This window comes from Bombus terrestris, chromosome 3 (assembly GCF_910591885.1).
Source record: "Bombus terrestris chromosome 3, iyBomTerr1.2, whole genome shotgun sequence".
In the NCBI taxonomy this organism is placed as follows: domain Eukaryota; kingdom Metazoa; phylum Arthropoda; class Insecta; order Hymenoptera; family Apidae; genus Bombus; species Bombus terrestris.
In genome coordinates, this window is record NC_063271.1 from 7,740,771 (window position 1) to 7,753,211 (window position 12,441).

General features: G+C 36.1%; 1 protein-coding gene across 1 annotated transcript in view; it reads right to left on the minus strand.

The window, feature by feature from the left end:
* LOC100649430 (E3 ubiquitin-protein ligase MIB1) overlaps positions 1–12,025 on the minus strand; it is a 160,537-nt gene extending 148,512 nt beyond the window's left edge. The window contains exon 1 of the mRNA XM_003402196.3: positions 11,699–12,025. The gene's annotated coding sequence lies outside the window, so the exon portion shown is untranslated. The remainder of the gene's footprint in view (positions 1–11,698) is intronic.
* Between the last annotated feature and the right edge of the window lie 416 nt (positions 12,026–12,441).

A 12,441-nucleotide genomic window follows, 5' to 3' on the forward strand; every position in this document is an offset into this window, starting at 1 on the left:
GTATGAGACTGCATATTACGTACAACCAAGGTATGAGACGAGATTTTCTAGCGAAAGTACAAGACGTAGTCTGGCAAAATCTTATTAAAACTGAAAAAACGAAAGGAAAGTTTAATTTAACATAATACAAATATTTATATTAGAACAACGTCAGGAAGACTTTCCTCAAGTAAAATTTTATTTTCTCAATAAAATAAATAAATCAAATTATTCAAGCAATTATTTTTTAAATTCTAAAGGATTAAGCTGACTGAATGAATATCAATATGCAATTATTAAATAAAACTATCCGTTCGAAACGAGTGAAACTATCGCATTCAAACAAAATAATACTAACGGAAGAACTTAATTATAATTACATTTAAACCTCGTTTAAGTAAAAGAACTTGACCTCGCTTTAATCTGCTCTAAAGAAAGGACACGAAATTAAGCTTTCATTATGCTCTTAATTTTCGAAATTAACCTTTATACTGTAATCTTCTCTACATGACGATTCGTTATAAAAAACAAAAAATTTGTAAAAACTTATTAATGCGGTACGTTTTCAGGAAGATACACGTTGCAAAGAAAATAACAAGAAAGTTCTATTTACTCGGTTCGTGTTGCCTTGTTACGTGTCTAAAACACGTTTCCTTGGAAAGAGATGCTCGTTTTATATTATTATAAACGCGCTTTCTATTCTAGTCGGAGGTGAAAAGGGCTTCGCGCCGCTACGTACAAAGAACGCAAAATCATTTATTTCAGTTCAAGGGAACAGGCCGACAATGCAAGTGAATGCAATAGTTCATCTCGAAGGAACGTCACCCGACACTTTCTGTTCCCGCTGCCCGGATAAAGAGTGTCATCTGAGTTAATGGCCCCTAATGCATCTTTCATTCGCATAGAAAATGAGAAGCGTGTACATCACTGATTACTGCGACGCAGAAGGATACCGCGCGTCTTTCGGTTCGTAGGCATCATGCAAAGACTTTTCCCGATGAATTGCAAAAAGAAGCAGGCGCGTCAATCTCTTTTCTTCTCTTTCGCCGATCCCATTGTTCATTTAGGTCAGAGTTTTGGCCTTCGCGTCTGACCAATTTACTGAGAGTTTCCATTACGTGGTTCAATCTCTTCGCCAAGGAATTTTTTACGTTTGCTTATCGTTTGTGATTGATGGTAGTTTTTGGTTTCGTCTCTGGCGAGTTTACCGACAATTTTCGTTACGTGGCTCGATCTCTTCAGGAAAGAAGCTTTTTAGCATTGGTTACTGTTCGCCATTAATGGCACACGAATTACATCGATAAAGTAGATCGTTTCTTTACGAAGGATCGATTTATCTAATGCAAAAGGCTATCGACCTGGTAACCTGATTAATCGTTAATTACGTATCCTTTATTTCGATTTGTTTCTCAGTAACGTAAGGTAGAAAAATCGCATGATCACGGCGCACGAGCTTCGCCGTGGGTAGTGGCAATTTAGCAATGAAGCTGTTTTATTATTGTACAGGAAGTACCATTAATTTTATCAAAATTGCTCGACTCACCCATAACGTTACTCGTGGTATCGCTGCAAATGCTTACCCGTAACAAACAAAGAAGCAAGATAAATTTTATTGTTGAACATACTTACCGACCATGTACTTATAATAATTTACAAAAATGTAGGTTGTATCACTCGTTATTACTAAATCAAACTTCCGAATGCAAGGTAACATATCCGTCTAATTCGTCGTCGAAGGAAAGTGACGAAGAAAGTTCCTACACTTTTACACAATTACAATTGTGTACGTTACCTCCAAATCATCGAGTCAATTTTCGAGCGATAGGTAACACGATCAACGCTTTTGATTCGACGTCGAAAGAAAAAGAGATCGTTTCCGTTCTTGCATCATACGTTGCTACTAAATCATCGAGCCAAACTTTCGAACGCAAGTCAACTTGGTCAGATGGCTGACCTGCTTGTCAGGGTGGCCGCGAGCGAAAGAAAAGCATAGCCATTCATCTGATGAAAATTTCCAGTCGAATGCCAATTACACCGATAATAACAGTCGCGGATTATTGGCATGCGGCAACGTTTCCGTATTCGGATACCGTCCGCCAGCCGTCTATCTGCAGATGATCTCGAGCAGAATCTATACGCGCTACGAATCAATACAATACCATACACACGAGTGCAGGTGCACACGCAGCCGTGCATGAACAACCGTAAAGACACGCACCGAATGCGATTGAATTCGGATCGAACGAACAGCGCGCTCGTACGTGCAACCAAATGGATCGATGGATCGATCGATATACACACATACGTATGCGTGCATGTATTTTTCGAGAGGCCATTAGAAAGTCGAATATGAAACGTGGATGGAAACGGAGTCCGAGACTTGTTCTTAACCCATTAACGTTCGAGGCGCTGCGTCGAAAACGCTTCAACGTTTTCAACGATCGCGGAAAGAGTTTCGGAGCTCGTTAAACACTCTTGGCGTCCGTATCCGCGAATTTACTATTAACTTTAATAGAAAGTTCTTAAAAGAAAAATCGTCTGTGATCGGACAATCGATTCGAAATTTTGGATTCTTTAAGTTTTGAAACGATAGATAGCATATGCTAATATTGTAGTATCGTGGACGAGGAGCCAGGAGGGTGTCGGGCGAATTATAAACAAGCGGTTGCGGAACAAGTGCGTGGTGGGGCTAAGACAAAAGACATGAGGCTAAGACAAAAGACAAGGGGTTGCTAAGGAATGATAAATGAATTAACAATTATTATGAGTTGAGAGGTCAGAGAGTGCGAATTGAGCGTTAGATCTGTGGTGACGAGAGTTGCAAATTAACTATCTAGTTGTCTTAATTATAATACGTTATTGTGATTAGTTTACGTTAAACAACCATCGTTTTCTGTTTAACAAACATCTATTTAATCCATTTATTGTAAATAAAATAATCGTAGTAAAGATCCTACAATATCGACTGTTAATTTATTTGACTGTTAATTTAAACGAATTTGCATCTTAGCTGAAATATGTGACGGTGCAAAGCAGAGTCAATCGAACTCGTTCTAAAAGACTGGTCAATATGTAATGAACTTATACTAGAAATATACACGAATAAATATAGTAGGCAAATTATGAAGTGTCATACTGAAGGAGATGTACAAAGATCCCGCTACATTATACAGAGTGCAATGAAAATTAGAGTAATTTGCCCGGAGCGTACGAAGTCAGCGTACCTTCATTTAGGACAATGTAACGTTAGTTACGAGCGATAAAGATTGAAATAAGACTCAAGTGGGTGGTACAAACCAGTACTATATCAAGGAAATATTGTCACTTATATATCGATTTATATACTTTCGTAATATCATTGCGTTCCTACTTATATTTGTAACCTACTTAGTATTTAAGATTGGAATAGGCGAATTCGTACATAGTAAGCTTTACATAGTAACGACAACAATAATAATAACAATAGAATAAATAATACTGATTTGGATTTTATTATTCATTTTTAGCATAATAATGCATTTAAAAGATATTATGATTATATTCACGGTATTTACTTATACAGATATAAATTGATGTTATGTATGATACGATATGATATGATGCGATGTGATGTGATGTGATATGATGTGAATTGACATAATACGACATGATATGATATTGATATCTACTAGATATTAGATACTCTGGATCCCTGGTTTCCAATCTCTGGTCATATCACGATCTATCGTAAAGAGTATCGGTTTCAATTGAATTTCGGTCAACGATATATTTTTCATCGTTTTACACTCGTTCGATCTGAAAAATTCAAGCTACGAGTTATTAACAGACTTCGTGGCTGATTAAAGACCAGGACTTGTTGGATGGCCTAGACATTAGTCCATTAGATGCGTGTACAATAGACTGTTTCTCGGCAAAAACATGAACAATAGCATGGAATTTGTTATAAAACCTACAATCGTTTTAGAAGTAATTTCTAGCAACCAATAAATCTTTTTATACATAGATAAAAATTAAGACAGTAATAGATTTTATAGCTGAATCAAATAAATCAGCGAAATCTTGGAACGTTTGAAATAAAGAAACAATTGAAGCTGAGAAAGAAAATCGTACATTAATCTTGGGATATTTGTCGAGAAATTCAATTACTACTAAAGAGCAGATTTTAACGACAGACTTCTTTACGTTTCATAGTTATTAAAAAATCTGTCTTTTTATTGCAATTACATCGACGAACACTCTTAAGGCGAACGCTGCGTCAATACGTTCGTTTCCTGCTTTTTTTTTTTTGTTTAGGTTTCCCTTTTTCTACATCGATTGACTCTTTTCATATTTCCTTTAGACTCGTTTTCTCAATCATGAACTAGTTCCTTGAAAGCATTTCAGAAACCTTTCAATGAACGGATCTTCGGCTGGTTTTGACGTTCCTTCGTCGTGGAAACGAAAATACCTATTTCGTTTCAGCTTTCAACGTCGTTATTCAATCAATTTTTGATAATGAAAATGAAACAACATTCATATACGGTGTCTAACGTAAATATCCTTATTTCTCTAATTTTTATGAAAGGGACGATAAAGGGAGATCCTTTTGTATTTTTATTTGATAAAACAGTTAATTTAGGGTGGAATTTATTTTAATACGAGGAATAGCTAGCGCCGCTATTGAAAGAGACACGGCAAATAGAAGAAGAAAATTCTTTGAAATTGCTCTCTGCATTCTTTAAAAGCGTTTGAATGATAAACACGCGGAAACCCGATTTCAATTTCCTTGCTTATTAGGGACTGAAACGTAATTAATTCTCAGCTACTTAACGAACACGTATAGTAGGTTCCAGTGGTGTTGTGCGATTTCGCCGCGATATAAACATAGCGTTCGTTCGTTTGACTTCCTTTCTCCTCTTCCCTTTCAATTACCCTCTCGTGTTTCTCATCCATTCGTTTCTTTTCCGGTGAACTAGTTTCCCGAGTAATGGTACGCCCGACTCTTACTAAACAGACCCTGAAACTGACCCTTGCCTTTTTATTCGATGCAGCCTTAAGTATTTATTTCATTCCATTTCCTTAATGATTCGAAGCGCGCGAGCTGCCATTGATTAAAAACAGTATCGGTATTTCAAGGATTTCTGTCTTATTTTAATAAAAACACACTTCTCAAGTTGCTGTTGGCCGAAGCATAACTATGTAAACAGTATAGAACGTTGATCAAAGAAAATTTTACGTAAAACTTATGATCGTAGTTGTTCAAATAACGAGGGCCTTCCTTTCATTACGGTTTCGAGTTTTGAAATTGTTCGTTTTTATTCATTTTCTCTTCGTACAATATTCTTATAGACATCTTCCATCTGCCATCATTTTTAACCTCGGAACCAATCAATTTCTTAAAATATAGGTCAATTCATATTCCAATCTTCCTTTTCTTTTAATTTTCCGTATTCGGCGTCCCAAATTTTAGTTACGTTTCACATTGCGTCTTTATTATTCTAAAATAAAATCACTTAATTCTTTGGATGCACGAGGGAAGGCAACAATCTGTTTCCCCATGATCTCCAGCACAGGAAACCATATATTAATCGATTTCAAATAAAACGAGAGACGTGGTCGTGAAAAATTTCGAGTATTTGAAAGAAGACAAATTTCTGTACGACATGAGAGAGAGAAAGAGAGAGAGAGAGAGCAATTTAAAAATAAGAAACCAATTTTATGAATTTAAGATAAATACAAGAACTTTGAAAGTAGGACAACAACGTTTAATACGGGACAACAATTTTAAAATAGAATAACAATCTTTTAAATAGAACGAGTCTTAAGATAAAAATGACTTTCTTCGTCTGATATCTGCGTTAAATTTTCCCCTCCCTATCCTCATTTCTTGCATTGTCTCATTGTCCTCGCAGCCGTCAACCCATTAATAGGCGAGATTTATCACGAAATAATCCCCACGATTTCGCATGGAGGGGCACGAGAAAAACTGGCTGAACCCGATACGTTTGCCAAAGTGCCCTTAATTCTCAACTAGTCCACGGAGGCAGCGAAAGTGGAGGAGGTTTCGTGAATCAAGAGGAAGCCGTAAAAACACACGCGGCGATGTTCGGAGGCTGAAAACAACTCTAGATTCCAGAGGGTGAATCGAGATGGCAGAAGGAAAGGGGAAATGTCTGCGATAGAGGAACGAAGGAGAAAGATAGCTGGCGAAAGGGTGGGACGAGAACGGACGCAAAGAAAGCGAGATGGAGGCTCATGATACTTCTCTGGTCGTATCGATCGGCGAATAAAGCCGCGACAGACCTATTTCCTCTGCCGGGCATGTTTGCTGGCTGCCTACACAGTGTTTTGTGACGAGGATTTTGGCCGAAGGCCAACCTCATTTCAAATGGACGTATTACATCATGAGTTTAGCGAATCAATGTTTTGTTGGTACATAACATCCCTTTCGCGCTGATATACGCGACCGTGGCCCGTGTCTCGTGGCTGACGTACGTAACCCCTAGAATATGTACATATCGTTCGCATACTGGTTGCCTGGACACATCTGCCCGATTATTTATTTCAGATGCTTCTTGGGAAGACGTAGAAGCGGTAATGAGACCGTAAGACTATAAGAAACGAGGATGGGAAGGATATAAACTTGGTACGAAAATCAGATAGAAAGTCTCCTTTATATTTTCAAAGCGTTGTTCAATTTTAAAACACTGCTGTCTCATAACGTTTGATACGAATTTCATCTAACTCTTACTATGTAATTTACTGTCTTAATTAATGCTGTAAAAGTGTAAATGCGCGTCTGTCGAATTTAGCGTGTTCATTAGTAATAGTCTTTAAAGAAGTTGGAGAAGAGCTGCAGAATGTCCATGCAATGGAGAGGTTTTCAAACAGCGATATAAAGTTAGTACGAAATGGGAGAAAAATAAGCTCGCAATTCGTTAAACAGTCCGATGAATTACACGCGAAACGTCTTCGTTGACGGATTAAGGAAAATTTGAGATTTTTAATAAAAATTCGAAAATTCATTTTATTCGTATTTCAAAACGATCTTTTCAAGTCTCCGGTTCTTCAACAACAGAGACAGGTAGCTCACTCTCGTCATTGGAAATTTGAGACAGTCTCGCGTTGACTACACGAAAAGGTTGTAAATTTTAAATCGCATGTATCTCATCCGAAAGTTTCAAGATCTCTCTGATCGTTTACCTTAAGGAGAAGCTTAAAACTAGCTACTTTCCATTGGAGAGAAACTAGAAAGAAATCAAACTTAAGACTCTCTGAAATCTTATCGAAATCGTTCGAAAGAGAAGGAAGCAAACACGAGAAATACCGATCGCCGACGTTACGAGGAGTCCTTCTTCGTTCCTTTTATCCTACCACTCTTGCTTTGCATCCGGCAAAAGTTCGATGCTTATTCCCTTTTCAAAGGCTTAAGCCATTGATCGGCTTTTTCTGTTCCGTTGTGAAGGTAGAATCGTGTGCGTACGAAAGATCGATCGTTCGATGCCGGTATATCATCGTTTATGGGATTTACGAGGCCTGTACTATCGCGCTGAATTACTAAAGGCGATTTACGTACGCGTACGTATGCTGCATCGTCGAAATATTTTCAACGAAGTTCCTACGCGGCGACACAATCGCGTATCGAGTAAAAGATAGAAAGGGAAATGAACAAGAGAAATAAAAAAAGAAGGGAAAGGGAGAAAAAACAGAACGGAGGGAAAGAAGAGAAAACTATGTCACTGTGTTATTTCCGGTGGATGTACAAATAGGTTGATCCCGTGCCGTTGATTAAAACGCGACGTTATACATACACGGGGAAAAGTAAATACGCTTCGTTTGATACACTCCGACGATGCTTTAATAAATTTTCGTCTATCGTTTCTTGCGTTTCCGCGTGTTTCTTTGCCAACTTGCTTCCACGCGATCAACGAATAGCAGCGTTCTGCGATTGAGAGAAATGGAGCAAATCTAACGATTCAGGTAAAAACTGATCGTTCGTGGTTCGATTCGGTTATTCATGATCAGGGCAAGATGATTTGTAGAGTGCAGATTTTTATGAAAATGTATATTTTTATAAAAGTAATTAAGAAGAACACGCGAAATTAGGGCAGAGAATAAAACTTTTAGTAATTTGAAATTCATTCTATGCTTTCAAGAAATGCGATATTTCTTGTTTGGAAATTCGCGATGAAACAGTTCGTGAAAGAAAAGAACAATACGTATTTCATTGCAATGTTTGAAATCATTGGATTGCTGGAAATTAATTCAAGGAAATCAATATGTAAAATAAATAATGAAGCAATATGAATAATTATTTATTACATGAATAATATTATTCATATAATAATATGAATAAATTTTTTTGATAATAATATAGAAAGTGGAGAAAGAGTCAATTTAATAAAAGGACAGAAAATAAAAACTACTCTAATGAAGTTCACAAACAGTCCTTTTTGAGAAATGTAATGGATAAGGTAACACGGGTGGATGAATATTCATCGAGGGACACCGATTGATTTATTTAACGAAATTCAAGTTGAAAGAATAGCCCGGAAACTGCGATCAATCCGTGACAGTAATGCATTAGGTCAAAGTTTAATTAACTTGATTTAATTCTGACGTAAGCAATGCTAGAGTGTGAAAACCGTGTGAAATAATCACACCTGTGAAATAAATATTAAACGCCGATACAATCTCTAACACCCGTGAATTATTCAATAAACTTTCGGCGTAACGTTTTAATATATCGCTTCGCAAAACATAACAATCATTTAAATACAAAACTTCAAACTTTATTTCATAAACTTATATGTCTTATGTTCTTCTAAAAAAATTAAACTTAAGAAAATGAAGAAGGAAAATTTTACGCTAAATACCATTTCTTAATTTCCATTACATAGCTACACGATTAACATTCCATCTTCAAGAAACCAACGTCTCACGTCCAGAAGTACATTCATCGCAAAATTTCTAAAGTAAATTTAAAAAGCGTTGTTTGCAATGTCATCGCGGTTTTATATTTTTCAATGTATGGAGTTGATCATTGTAGCTTCTGAACGGCTCATCCCTTTCGTACGCGAAACAAATTACAACGTAGGTAGAACTTCTTTAATCCTCTTCACAAAAATATGAAAGTGCATAAGAATTCACAATCTACTGATGGGTACGTGATATATAACCCTCCGCAGGATTAACGCGACTCAGTGAAGATAGCGATACACCGTTTGTAGCTCAGTCAAAAATTAAATGGTTCCTTTTATGGCTAAATCTGACTATATGGTATTTAGCTAAGTCGACAGGCAATCCGTTGTCGCAACACCACCACCAAAATATTCTGTCCATTGACTGTGATAGTAATCATAACCGAAGAAAAGGAGATATCGTCGGCGGAATGCTGAAGACGTTCGATTTTCCAGCAACCTGTTGTAGGATATCCAAGCGAAACGTCTACCTTTCCCCTACCATTGGACGTCGTACACCTGTGCCGGTTTCGCTAGTAGTCGAAACGTAGGCGAGAGGACAATCTGAACGTACCGGGAATAGCGTGAAAGCGCTATCGCCGATAGAAGCGGTTCCGGGATTCTGCTAATTCCAGGAATTACGGGAGCACCGGGCTTCGACATGCACGCGATGCCAGTTACCGCGAGGCCTCAGCATCCCTGGCACGGGTAGAGCCTCGTTTGCGGTGCACTTGGAGGAAACTTAACTCGACGTAGCACTCGAGGCCCGGGTCCCTTCCTCCTTCGGAGGAGCATCCACGGAGACTGCGCATCTGCTCTTGTTACAACTGAATGGCCCATTGCTCTTATACGAGAGTTTCGTACACAGTAATTCGACGAAATTTCGCCCAACTTAATATGTTGTTCCGACGACAATAACGCCCGGCCAATAATTAATCCCGATAATGAGGTAGACGCCGAGCGGTGATCAGAGTTGCCAGCGACCGCGATCCACTCACATTGCACTGTTATTTCTCATTATTTTGCTATTCGCTAATCGATAGTATGAGCTTTTGACGAATTAATGCGACTTCCTTCGACGATAAACTTGGATGCGTGCTTTGAAGAATTTTGTAAGAAGCAAGTTTTACCTTGCGTGAAAAGTGGTTGTACACAAAAAAAGAAAACAATGAAAAAAGTTCATATAAACAAACGGTCTATCTGTTTTCGTTTATGAAACGTAGCGAATTTTTTGTTTTGATTCTGTGGTATCTAATTACATTTACAGAAACTGCAGTAAACGACTACCTTGGATCTCAAGGTAAACACGTAGACGTGTTGTCATGCGGATCAGGTTACACTCTGAATGGTTTCTGGTGTTTCTCAAATCTATTGATACGCTTGTTCTATTCTGATCCATTCTGCGCTATTCTATTCTATTCTTAAGTGTTTCGATATTTTCAACAGGTGTTGCGTACACACAAAATTCGTTGTATCTCATAAACAACGACAGACAAAGTATATGCTTACATGAACTTTTTTTTATTGTTCTCAGACGTGAGATTAGCTCTCGAAGTGGATCTCCCATATGTCCTGTTACACCCTGTACTATATACATGTATAGTATAATATAAGAATAATAGTAGTGGTATATATATTCTTACATTCATAATATATATTTTTACACTAATAATAATGTTTACATATTTATACATTTATAATGCAAGAATATAGCAGCCTTAACAAAAGTAGTCTTTGCTCAAATGTGTTCGCTCTATTTTCAGATTTTTTGAAGCTTCAATAGCATAAAAACAACTCCTATACAACAAGATGAATTTAATATTCATTACAGTCGTATCCATAAAAAGAAATTCTTAAAAACAGTATCGCGGACACGAAAATGTTAAACGAGAAAGGTCCTGATGTCGAGATGTCGATTCAACTTTGTCGTTGAAACGAAGTACATGTATATATCTGTGTTGTTGGTAAATGGAGTATATATCTTCTTATTGAGATATATTCTGATGTGTTACAGTTCGTTGAATGAAGCGAGTTTGTGGAACGTGAATCGAGTTCGGTGACGTGCATTTTAAACAAGGTACGTTTAATAGTATGTAGGAAATAGCGTAAGTTGGATACAGTTATATCAAAGGTAGTTGTTAAATTTAAGATTGATTTGAAGGATATGTAGTACAAAATTTCGAAGTATATAATTACATATTGTTTTACAGGTCGTTTTTAACCATGCATATATTCTGCAATTCTAAAGCCATACTTGGACATTTAAGTGGAAAATTGTACGTTCAAATGCACCTGATATTTAAAATGCGAACACGCCAAGTTTAATTGGAAACAAAAGGTTGTTTAATTAATAAAATTGCCAAGAACATTTGAATGTAGTATTTTTGTGAATTATGTAAAATTATAAACATACTTTTGTAAACCATTTGTAATCATTTTATAGCAGGTACATATTAATTTAATAGTAAATTAAATTAAAATTGAGGAAAATTAAACCTTTTAGATTAAAATAAATAAACCGATCTTTCTTTGTCTATTATCATAGCTCCTTTGTATTAAAAATTTATTATACCTATATAATATTCGTTAATACTATATCTTTTATACTGTTCTTTTATATTCTTGATTTAATTTCACGAGAATATAAAAATTTCCAGCGATTTTCCGTTAATATATCTTTACTTCTATCAGACGATCAAAATCCAAGTATAATTAATATTTACATAAAATATTACAGAAATTATAACAGTACCTATCGATTCAATATTATTTATTCTTACCTTTCGTTGTTGAATCTTAGCTTCGCTGATCCTCGCACAATACATTTTTCAGGTTTCTTGATTCACTCGATACAATAGTTAATTAAATGCTGTGTCAGACGTCTTAATAATTTTTTCATGCTATTCAATAGCGTTTATTGCTTTCTACTATCTTTTTATGAAAAATTTATTAACCGACTTGCAAGCACTCGAATATAATAAAATTAGGAAACAGTTAGAAATATCTACTAAAAAATATTACAAATAATTTACTAACTACGCGGTAAAAAATAGGACACAGCGAAACCTGTCATCATATTTAATCTTATATTGGCAAAAATTGTGAATACCATGAAATATTAATTATATTTAACAAGAAAATGAAATTTTATACAGCACTTACGATGTATTAAAATAATTTCAAATTGGAAAATATTGTAACCCAAGAAACTGCTCGAGGTACATCGATTAAATGAAAAAGTAATCAAATATTATTTATGATAAAAACAGACGAACGAAGCAGTAATAATGAAAGCAACCGTAATCTTTTTAAAAATAAGAAATCAACTACAGTATCATCATTTTGTTTCATTTTATGAACTATGATCGTTAAAAACGATTCGCAAGTAAATTCGAACGAGATTCGAAAGCATTAAAACGACTATAAATACAGCATTAACGCGACGAAATACGTTGAAATAGAAACCAATCACTTCGTAAATACCACGCACTATGTTCAACCAGTAACGATCGCACTATATCAT